Genomic DNA, 10,395 nt, shown 5'->3' with positions numbered 1-10,395 from the left:
GAGCCTTCTTCCCCCTATCTCTCTGCCTGCCTCTCTGCCTACTTGTGATCTCTCTCTGTCAAATAAATAAATAAAATATTTTTTAAAATGTTTAAAGAAAATGATAGTTGATTTTGTCTGTCTCATGAAGTTTCCATGTGTAATTGTTGGGAAGAAGTAGGTTGAATAGATAAAAAGATTTAGAGGTAAATTGTTGTGTGTGGGTTTTTTTTGTTTTTTTTTTTTAAGATTTTATTTTTAAGTAGTCTCTAAAGTAAATGCAAGGCTTGGACTCACAACCCTGAGATCAAGAGTCGCTCGCTCCACCAGCCGAGCCAGCCGGGTTCCCCCGTAAGTAAACTTCTAAAGAGCTTCCAAAATCTTTGGTAACTTAAAACTTTGAAATTTTGCTTGCTTAAATAAGAAATTGGGTCCAATTCACTGGCTCTCTAAGTCTTTTCCAAATGAGATTCTGGTGTAACAGCTCAAAATTGCTGGCCCCTTAGTTTCCACTTGAAATTAAGGTTTCTAACCTTTAAGGATATAATTAAGACTACTGAAAATAGTGAGGGAAACAACTCTGTGTGCATGGAAAGATGCCCGTTTTGTTAAGAAAAGAATGAGGAATGAGAATACATTTTTTTTTTTTAAGGGAAAAGAAAGTAATTTTGTCCTAAAATGAGACTGGTTGTTTACTCTTTTTTCAACACTTCTTTAAAAAACTTCTATTTATTAAGTAATCTCTATCTCTAGCATGGGGCTCAAATTCATGACCCTGAGATCAAGAGTCAGATCCTCTACCAATTGAGCCAGCCAGGCCCCTCCTTGGTTTACTCTTTTTTTTTTTTTTTTTTAAGATTTACTTATTTGAGAGAGAGAAGGAACACAAGCAGGGAGCGGGGCAAAGGGGAAGGAGAATCCCAAGCGGACTTGCGGAGCCCAACGTGGGACTCCATCTCATGACCCTGAGATCATGACCTGAGCCGAAACCAAGAGTCATCAGGTGCTTAACCATCCGCACCACCCACGTGCCCCTTGGTTTACTCTTGATTAGAAATTGTAAAGAAAGTTGTTGTTTTTTTTTTTCTTTATCTGCCCAGAAACAAAACAAAGCAGTTTCTACGTTTTGTCTTTATCGGGCCTTTGATTAGTTTAGGAAACTGAATCTTGGGGCACCTGGGTAGCTCAGTCATTAAGCGTCATGACCTTTGGCTCGGGTCATGATCCCAGGTCGTGGGATGGAGCCCGGCATTGGGCTCCCTGCTCAGCAAGAAGCCTGCTTCTCCCTTTTCCACTCCCCCTGCTTGTGTTCCCTCTCTCGCTGTCTCTCTCTCTGTGTCAAATAAATAAATTCTTAAAAATAAAAAAAAAATAAAAAAAAGAAAACGGAATCTTCTCAATATTAAAAGAGCTAAGGTTTCTCAAAAAGTTAAAAATAGAACTACCATACAACCTAGCAGTCCTATTACTGGGTATTTACCCAAAGGGTACAAAAAATACCGATTCAAAGGGGTACCCACACCCTGATGTTTACAGCAACATTATCAACAACAGCCAAATTATGGAAAGATCCCAGATGTCCATCAACTGACGAATGGATAAAGAAGATGTGGTGTATATGGGGTGCCTGGGTGGCTCAGTGGGTTAAAGCCTCTGCCTTCAGCTCAGGTCATGATCTCAGGGTCCTGGGATCGAGGCTCTCTGCTCAGCGGGAGCCTGCTTCCTCCTCTCTCTCTGCTTGCCTCTCTGCCTACTTGTGATCTCTGTCTGTCAAATAAATTTAAAAAAAGAAAAAAAAAGAAAAGAAGATGTGGTGTATATATATATATATGATGGAATATTACTCAGCCATCAAAAAATGAAATCTTGACATTTGCAACGATGTGGGTGTACTAGAGTATATGTTAAGCAAAATAAGTCAGTCAGAGAAAGACAAATACCACATGATCTCACTCATGTGGAATTTAAGAAAGAAAACAGATAAACATATGAGTAGGGAAAAGAGACAGGGATACAAACCATAAGAGACTCAACTATAGGAAACAAACTGAGGGTTAGTGGAGGGGAGGCAGGTGAGGGATGGGGTAACTGGGTGATGGGTACTTTTTCAAAAAGATTTTATTTATTTGACAGAGAGAGACACAGCGAGAGAGGGAACACAGCAGGAAAAGTGGAAGAGGGAGAAGCAGGCTTCCCGCTGAGTAGGGAGCCCGATGTGGGGCTAGATCCCAGGACCCCAGGATCATAACCTGACCTGAAGGCAGACGCTTAACGACTGAGCCACCCAGGCGCCCCAGGGTGATGGGTATTAAGCAGGCACTTGTTGTGATGAGCACTGGGTGTTATATCTAAGTAATGAATCACTGAATTCTGAAACCAATTTTACCATATATGTTAACTAACTAGAATTTAAATAAAAACTTAAAATAAAACTAAATAAAAGAGCTAAGTTTTGCTCACAACTATGTAACCCATAGAATCTCTTACTGCCATCTTGGTTAAATAGGTAATTCAGTGTTAAGGTTTGTAGCGATCTCTAGTCCTATTCTGCGTGTGCTTTAAAAACTTAGGAGGTTGCTTTTTGTTTGTTTTTTTAACAAGCATCCCTCAAATTCAAATTCTTTTTTTTTTTTTTTAAGATTTTATTTATTTGACAGAGAGAGATCACAAGTAGGCAGAGAGGCAGGCAGGCAGAGAGGGGGAAGCAGGCTCCCTGCTGAGCAGAGAGCCTGATGTGGGGCTCAATCCGAGGACCCTGAGATCATGACCTGAGCCGCAGACAGACGCTTAACCAACTAAGCCACCCAGGCGCCACGCCCCATGGCCATTTTTGAGTCTTTCGTCACTTAGTTATTGTTCTGCTGCTTTTATAAATGTATTTCACTTTCAAGGAGATTCATGAAAGGGACTTTAGATGAATGCAGCTTTCTGATACCCTTCAGATCATAAAACTAAGTGGGGTAAGAATTTTCAGAACTAGTGGAAAAACTGCATTCAAACAAGAATAACATGGGACTAAATGAATTGAGGAAAATGATTATAGCTGTTATGACTCTTGTTTGAAACCCTGCTGGTTCTCTAACTTTTGCCTCTTCCAGATTTAAGGAAACATTTTGCTCTTAACATACCCATGACTTCCAGAAGGTTGGTAAAATATCCCTTTGCAAACAAATTGAAACGCTTATCTTCTTCTGACTACCCGATCCCTCTAGAATTTGGAAACTCTCATTGAGTAGTCTTACTGATGGCAATTATAATTATTTACATAAGTTCAAGAAGAATCTGTTCTCTTTGTAAAAGGACACCATTGGAAACATTGGTTATATTACCAAGATTTTGAACGGAAGGTCATATTTGAGAGAGACATGCATAGACTCAGATATGACCAGACAGCTTTTTTCTTTTTTTTTTTTAAGATTTTATTTTTTTTAAGATTTTATTGGGGTGCCTCTTTGGCTCAGTCCGTTAAGCATCAGGGTGGCTCAGTGAGTTAAAGCCTCTGCCTTTAGCTCAGGGTATGATCCCAGGGTCTTGGGATCGAGCCCCACATCGGGCTCTCTGCTCAGCAGGGAGCCTGCTTCCCTGCCTCTGCCTATTTGTGATCTGTCTGTCAAATAAATGAATAAAATTAAAAAAAAAAAAGAAGGTCAATCTGAAATTCCTTATGAATTCCTTATGAACAGTTGCAGCAGAGTAGATCTAAAAGGACTTATTTGGCGCTATTCTTGCTGCGTTTCTGTAAATAATGAGGCCAAGTTTGTTAAAACCGGACTTGTGTTGGGGTGCCTGGCTGCCTCAGGATGCTCAGCATGAGACTTTTGTTCTCAGGGTTGTAAATTCAAGCCCCATGTTGGGTGTAGAGATTACTTAAAAATAAATCCTAAAAAAAGAACTGGACTTGTTTTACGAATGAATGAGTCTTCATTTGGCCATCTTTGGTGAAAATTGGGGTGATTTTACAGAGAAAATATTTCAGTTACACATATTTATGGATGTTTCTAGATTCTAGTTCTGATTGTTCTTCGAGTGCTTGGTGTTTGGCCTAGGAAACTGGGCTGGATCCTGAATTCTCCCAACCTGGAATATCTGGGTATAATTCACCAAACTAAGGTTTTCAGTGTTCCCCCATTCATGGACCTGGGCCAAATCTGCTCTTTTCCCAGAAGCCCTGAAAGCTGAAGCTAGACGCCTGCAGGTAAACTTCCTAGAAACTTCCACAACAGCCCATGTCTACACAGTCTTTGTGCCTGTTGCTATATGGGTCATTCAAAAAGATCACTAGAGGGCACCTGGGTGGCTCAGTGGGTTGGAACCTCTGTCTTTGGCTCAGGTCATGGTCCCAGGGTCCTGGGATCGAGTGCCATGTCGGGCTCTCTGCTCAGTGGGGAGCCTGCTTCCCTTCCTCTCTCTCTGTCTGCCTCTCTGCCTGCTTGTGATCTGTTAAATAAATAAATAAAATCTTAAAAAAAAAAAAATCACTAGACACCTCATGGGAGAGGCTAATCAGAAATGTATGCACTAGAGGGGGTATAACTCAGGGGTAGAGCATTTGACTGCAGAAACGTACTACTGTGTTAAAAATGAGGTACAAAATAAACTCGGACTCTCCCTCTAGCCAAGGTTAAGCAAAGTGAGGGTCTTTGCCTGGGGAGGATTGGCTTACGGGTTTGTTTTTTTTTTTAAAGATTTTATTTATTTGACAGAGATCACAAGTAGGCAGAGGCAGGCAGAGAGAGAGGAGGAAGCAGGCTCCCCGCTGAGCAGAGAGCCCGATGCAGGACTCGATCCCAGGACCCTGAGATCATGACCTGAGCCGAAGGCAGTGGCTTAAGCCACTGAGCCACCCAGGTGCCCCTGGCTTACGGGTTCTATAGTTACACCCACCGACTCTGGCACCTGGGGGATTTTGTGTTTATTTATTTTTTTAGTTAGAGCACACACGCATGTGTGCATGAGGGGCGGGGAGGGGCAGAAGGAGAGGGAAAATCCCAAACCCACTGGGAGCTGAGCGAGTGCGGAGCTGAACTCAGTGCTGAGATTCATGAAATTCTAGAACCTAGGTGAGGTTTGGTGGGCTGAGGTCCGGAGCCGATGACCAAGAAAGAATTCTTGAGACATCTTTGGTGCAAAATGGTGGTTTATTAAAGCACGGGGACAGGACCCGTGGGCAGGAAGAGCTGCTGCTGCGGGTTGTGAGGAGTGGTTGGTTATATACACAGGAGTTGGGTAGGTGAGGACAAAGGGGTGTTCAGAAGGGCTATTGGGGCAAAGAATACTATCAGGATATTGAAGGCTTAGTTGCTATCAAGTAAAGACAATTGGGAGTCTGGTGGAATGTTACATTCCTGCTATCAAGCATCCTTGTTAATGAGATTTAGGTTTAGAAGAAATTTAACTTTATTTACTTTTCCTTCTACCTCCACCTCCTTTGGTTTTTATGGAGGGGAGGGTAACATTAGGCTTGAGGAACTGAGTTCTGTGTCTTTGGAAATTGGGCTATTGATAAGGTAACTTCTTTGTTGTAATCTCAAGGAAATTTGCAAACCAAGGGAGACTCCTGTCTTGCAGGATTGTGATCTCAGCAAGTTAACTATTTATCATTTTATGGCAGTCAGGGGTGCCTGAGGAATGCTACACCTGAGGGGAGCGGATGAAAGGGGGGTGCAAGGCGCCAGCTCTTGCTTTGTCCTCAGCCAGCCTCCTGCTCCCTCATCAGAGATCATGACTTGAGCCAAAATCAGGAGTTGGAGGAGTTGGAGGCTTAACAGACTGAGCCACCCTTAAACCCCTGCGGGATTTAAATACCTTCTGGTTTTCCTGGGTACTTTCACTGGGTGGATAGAGGCTTTTCTCCATGGAACTAAGGGGGCAGATGAGGTCATCAAGGCATTGCCTGGGGTCATGGTTCCTAGCTTTGCAAAGTGGTAATGGACCTGCATTTGTTCTAAAGAAACCAAGGGTGTGGCCCTTGCTGTAGGGATAAAAATGGAAGTTGCCTGCTGCCTGGAAGCCCCAATCATCTAGAAGTTTTAAGGCAAAGGCCCCTTTGGAGCACCTGGGTGGCTCGAGCAGTTGGTTTAGTGGCTGCTTTCGGCTCCCAGGGTCCTGGGATCAAGTCCCCATCAGGCTCCTTCTCAGCAAGGGGTCTGCTTCTCCCTCTGTCTGCTGGTTTCCCATGCTTATGCTCTCTCAGACCAAAAAAAAAAAAAAAAAAAAAAAGAATTTTAAAAGGAAAAGGCCCCTTTGGGGGATCGAGCGCCTAGACATCCCCGGGGAAGGTTGAAAGATAACAACAGAACTTCACATGTACATGTGGAAGAACTTTTCCAGGCTTGTTCCAACCTTAACTCACCCTGAGGCTGAAATTGAATACGCAATAAAGCATATGATTCACCTTGGGACTTTGTGTCTGCCCTGAACGAGTTGTGCATATACGAGCCTCCCTTTATCACACGGAATAAACTGTATTCCTATGAACCGAGTGACTGGGTTTGCTGGAAGCCAGGGGTCAGCTCAAGATCAGTTCATCCCTATCTGGACAGGACCTGACTTGGGGCTACTAACCACTCACTCTTCTAGGAAGCTGTTAAGATACAGCTCCCTGATTCATCGCTAACAGCTGTCATCCTTAACCTTCCTCTGTCTCCCGACAACCAGTGTATTTGGTCCATGCATACTTAACTTGCTCGTTGCAACAGTCTACTTAAGTCTCATGTTTCAGTGGGGATATGAAAAATTGCAGCCCAGGGCGCCTGGGTGGCTCAGTGGGTTAAGCCGCTGCCTTCGGCTCAGGTCATGATCTCAGGGTCTTGGGATCGAGTCCCACATAGGGCTCTCTGCTCAGCAGGGAGCCTGCTTCCCTCTCTCTCTCTCTCTGCCTGCCTCTCCATCTGCTTGTGATTTCTCTCTGTCAAATAAATAAGTAAAATCTTTAAAAAAAAAAAATTGCAGCCCAAACCTTTCTCTGATCCCCAAACTTATCTAATTGCAGCAGCAGGAGAGTCTCACTCCTTGGATCGTCTGGGTGGCATAGTTGGTTAAGCATCGGATTCTTGGTTTCTGTTCCGGTCATGATCTCAGGATCTTGAAATGGAGCCTTTCGCTTCAGAAGTCTGTTTAAAATTCTCTCTCCTCTGCCCCTCTATACTTAAATTTAAAAAGAGATAGAGTCTCACTCCTCTAACTAGGGAGAGCACGATGCTCTTTCTCAGCAGGAAGCAACTACGGAAGGCTGACCTTCGCCCCAGACCCTTCAGGCATGAGGAATGAAATATCTCAGGGTGTGTGTTTTATAAGCAGGCCAGGAGATTGCCTAATCCTACTGGGGACAACAAATTGTAGTTCAAGACTCACTGCACTGATTCCAAGCACTGACCTGATGCACATTCATGGGTTCTCTCTGCAAGATCTAAACCCCTCTGAGCACTCAGATACCAGACCAGAATATTAAAAATGGTTACCCGAGCCAGCCCAATCCCATGAAATATTCCCAATTGCACCAACCCCTTCACGAATATGTATGCACCCTTACCTTCAAACTCCCCTAAATCTGTTGGGGAGACACTGCTTTGGGAAATATGCCCAGTATTCTCCTTGCTTGGTGCCCAGAAACCCCTTCCTTTTCTTATTCTTCGGCTTGATTGTGTCTTTTAGCTTGCTACCCACAGAGAGACAAAGCCCGTTTTGGGTAATACACTCCCTCAACCTCCTGGGAGGGAAGGGGATGGGAGATTGATTTGATCATAAAAGGCCAATGGTTTAATCAATCAGACCTATGTAATGAAGCCTCCATAAAAATCCCTGAACCACACACAAGGGCAGCAAAGCTTCTGGCTTGGTGAACGTGTAGAAACATGAGGAGTATGGAGGGTCCAGAGACTGTACAAGCTCCTTGTTCCGATCCTATGTACTTTGCCCTACACATCTCTTCTATCTGGCTGTTTCTAAATTGCAATCTTTTTTTTGTTTTTGTTTTTAGATTTTATTTATTTTTCAGGGACGGAGAGAGAGAGAGAGAGAGAGGGCGCACACATCAGGGAAGGGGCTGGCAGAGGGAGAAGCGGGCTCCCCACTGAGCAGAAAGCTCGATGCGGGGGCTGGATCCCAGGACGCTGGGATCATGACCTGAGCTGAAGGCAGCTGCTTAACCAACTGAGCAAACCCAGCCTCAGTCCCTAAGCTGCAATCTTTTATAATAAACAGTAATCCAGTAGGTGAAGCATTTTCCCGAAATTCGTGAGCCGCTCTAGCAAGTTAATGGAACAGTCGGATGATGTGGGAATTTCCAATGTGTCACTTGCTGTGGGTCAGCAGCTTAGCACAGCGTGCGCAGGTGATGTATTTATGCAGAAGAGGACGGGGGACAGTCTCACCACAAGCAGACCCTCTCCCGTGGCATCCAACATTATCTCCGGGTCGTTCGTGTAGAATGGAGTTCAATTTGTAGGACATCCTGTTGGTGTCTCTGCTGAGAACTGGAGCATTGCTTGGTGGGAAAACCCTCTGCATTTGGCGATCAGAAGTGGAGTATTGTGTGCAATGGAAAGGAAAGAGTTTTCTCCCTGCAGTTGGTTCACATTGTATTTGTACTAGACAGCACTGCTTTAGAACACGGTAAAATCTTGCCACAAATACTTCAAGAGGCAAATCAGTGCGGGCAGACTGACCAGCTAATCAGCTCCCAGTGAAACTGGTCCAAGCGAACAGTCGTGCCCTGAGCGAACGAGCAGCCTCCTGCCCAGAGCCTCAGTCTGCCCCGTGGGGCCGTCCCCAGATGCTGCCTCTGGGTGTGGCCAGGCCTCTGGGATGGAGTACACACGGGGGCCTGCGACCCGCTGCCTTCTTCCTTCCGGCTCCCTGACCTCCCTGAGGGGACTGTCCATTCTCCGAGGACAGGAAATGAATTCCATTTCCTTTCCCTTATTTGGCAGAACCTTGCCCAAGTCAGGTGGAGGCCTGAAGGTTCTCCCTCCTGAACATCTGCCCTGTTCATTTCCTGTCCATTTCCTCCTGCAGGCTCTGGCCTGGGTCCCTGGGTCGCTTGGAGTCCATCCCCCGCCCTCTGGTCTGGAGCTCCAGCCAGCACCCGGGCTTTCTCTCTCAAACAGTTCCAAGCCACGAGGCCCTCGATGACAAGACTCCCCTGAATTGGCTGGTGGTGTTAGTGGGGAGGGGTGCACGGCAGGGTTGGGAAGCAGTTCCACGAGACCTTCCTTTCCTACATGACTGACCTACTTCTGTTTTCACTGACTTTTTCTCAGTGTACAGAAATTAAAGAAAAAGGTAGCCGTTAAAAACAACCTTGAACCACACACACACACACACACACACACACACGTATAAGAACATATCAGCTCAAAAAAGACACCCAAGAGACAGATTAGGCATGGTGGCTTCTGGGGAGAACACTGTAGCCAGGATTGAATGGGAAAGGGATTAAGATTTGCACTACATGAATTCACCCTAGGGCACGTAAAAAAGACCAAACACTTAAAATTATCTTTAGAACACATGCAAAACCCCAGAATGTCTTTTGAAGCTGTAAGGTCCAGCCCTGCCAAGCCTGGGAAAACTGGCTTGTACAAGCTGACCCCCACCACCGCCCATGCCCTGCCAACCTGCATTCTCTGATCTCATCTGTGTCTTGTTGGCTTCAGCCACCGGGGCCAGAGAGTCTCTGCTCCTGGGAACCTTCCAAGACCCTGCATAAATAGCATCTGCCCACCAGGCTTCTGTCTTTGCGCTCCTGACATTTGGGGCAGGTTAATTCCTTGGGGGAGGGTCTGTCTTGTGCCCTGTAGGGTGGTTAAGGGCATCCTGGCCTCTACCCATGGGTGACAGCTGCCCCCCTTTCCCGGGTGTCACAACCAAAAATGACTTCAGACATTGCCAAATATCCCCCAGTGAAGGAAATCGCCCTCAACTGAGAAGCACAGTGTCCCAGAAGACCCAGAAGCTTCCCGCTGCTCTCTGTGGTTCTTCCGGCCACTGAGACACTTACCACACTGGGTCACCATGGACCGTGTTGCAATTCGGATTTCTGGCCCCAGTGCTGACTGCAGGGTACCTTGGGGGGAAGGGACCAGGCGTCCAGCGGCATCACAGTCAAACCCCTCTCCTTTACCACTTACTTCTGTGACCCTGCTGGGCTTCCCCACGCTTACAGTTCCTCATCTATAAAAACAAAATGACAGGGGTGCCTGGGTGGCTCAGTGCGTTAAGCATCTGCCTTCGGCTCAGGGGCTCAACATTGAGCCCCGTGTTGAGCTTTCTGCTTGGCAGGGAGCCTGCTTCTCCCTCTCCTTCCCACCTGATGGAGAAAGGAGATGTTGGCCCTCATGATTAATGAACACTCCGAAATGTTATCAGCGCTATAGGCAGAGTCTGTCCCAGGCATGCCGGGGGCCACCAGGAGCT

The sequence above is a fragment of the Mustela nivalis genome, assembly GCF_964662115.1.
Source record: "Mustela nivalis genome assembly, chromosome: 10".
NCBI lineage: Eukaryota > Metazoa > Chordata > Mammalia > Carnivora > Mustelidae > Mustela > Mustela nivalis.
This window is presented reverse-complemented; position numbering follows the sequence as displayed.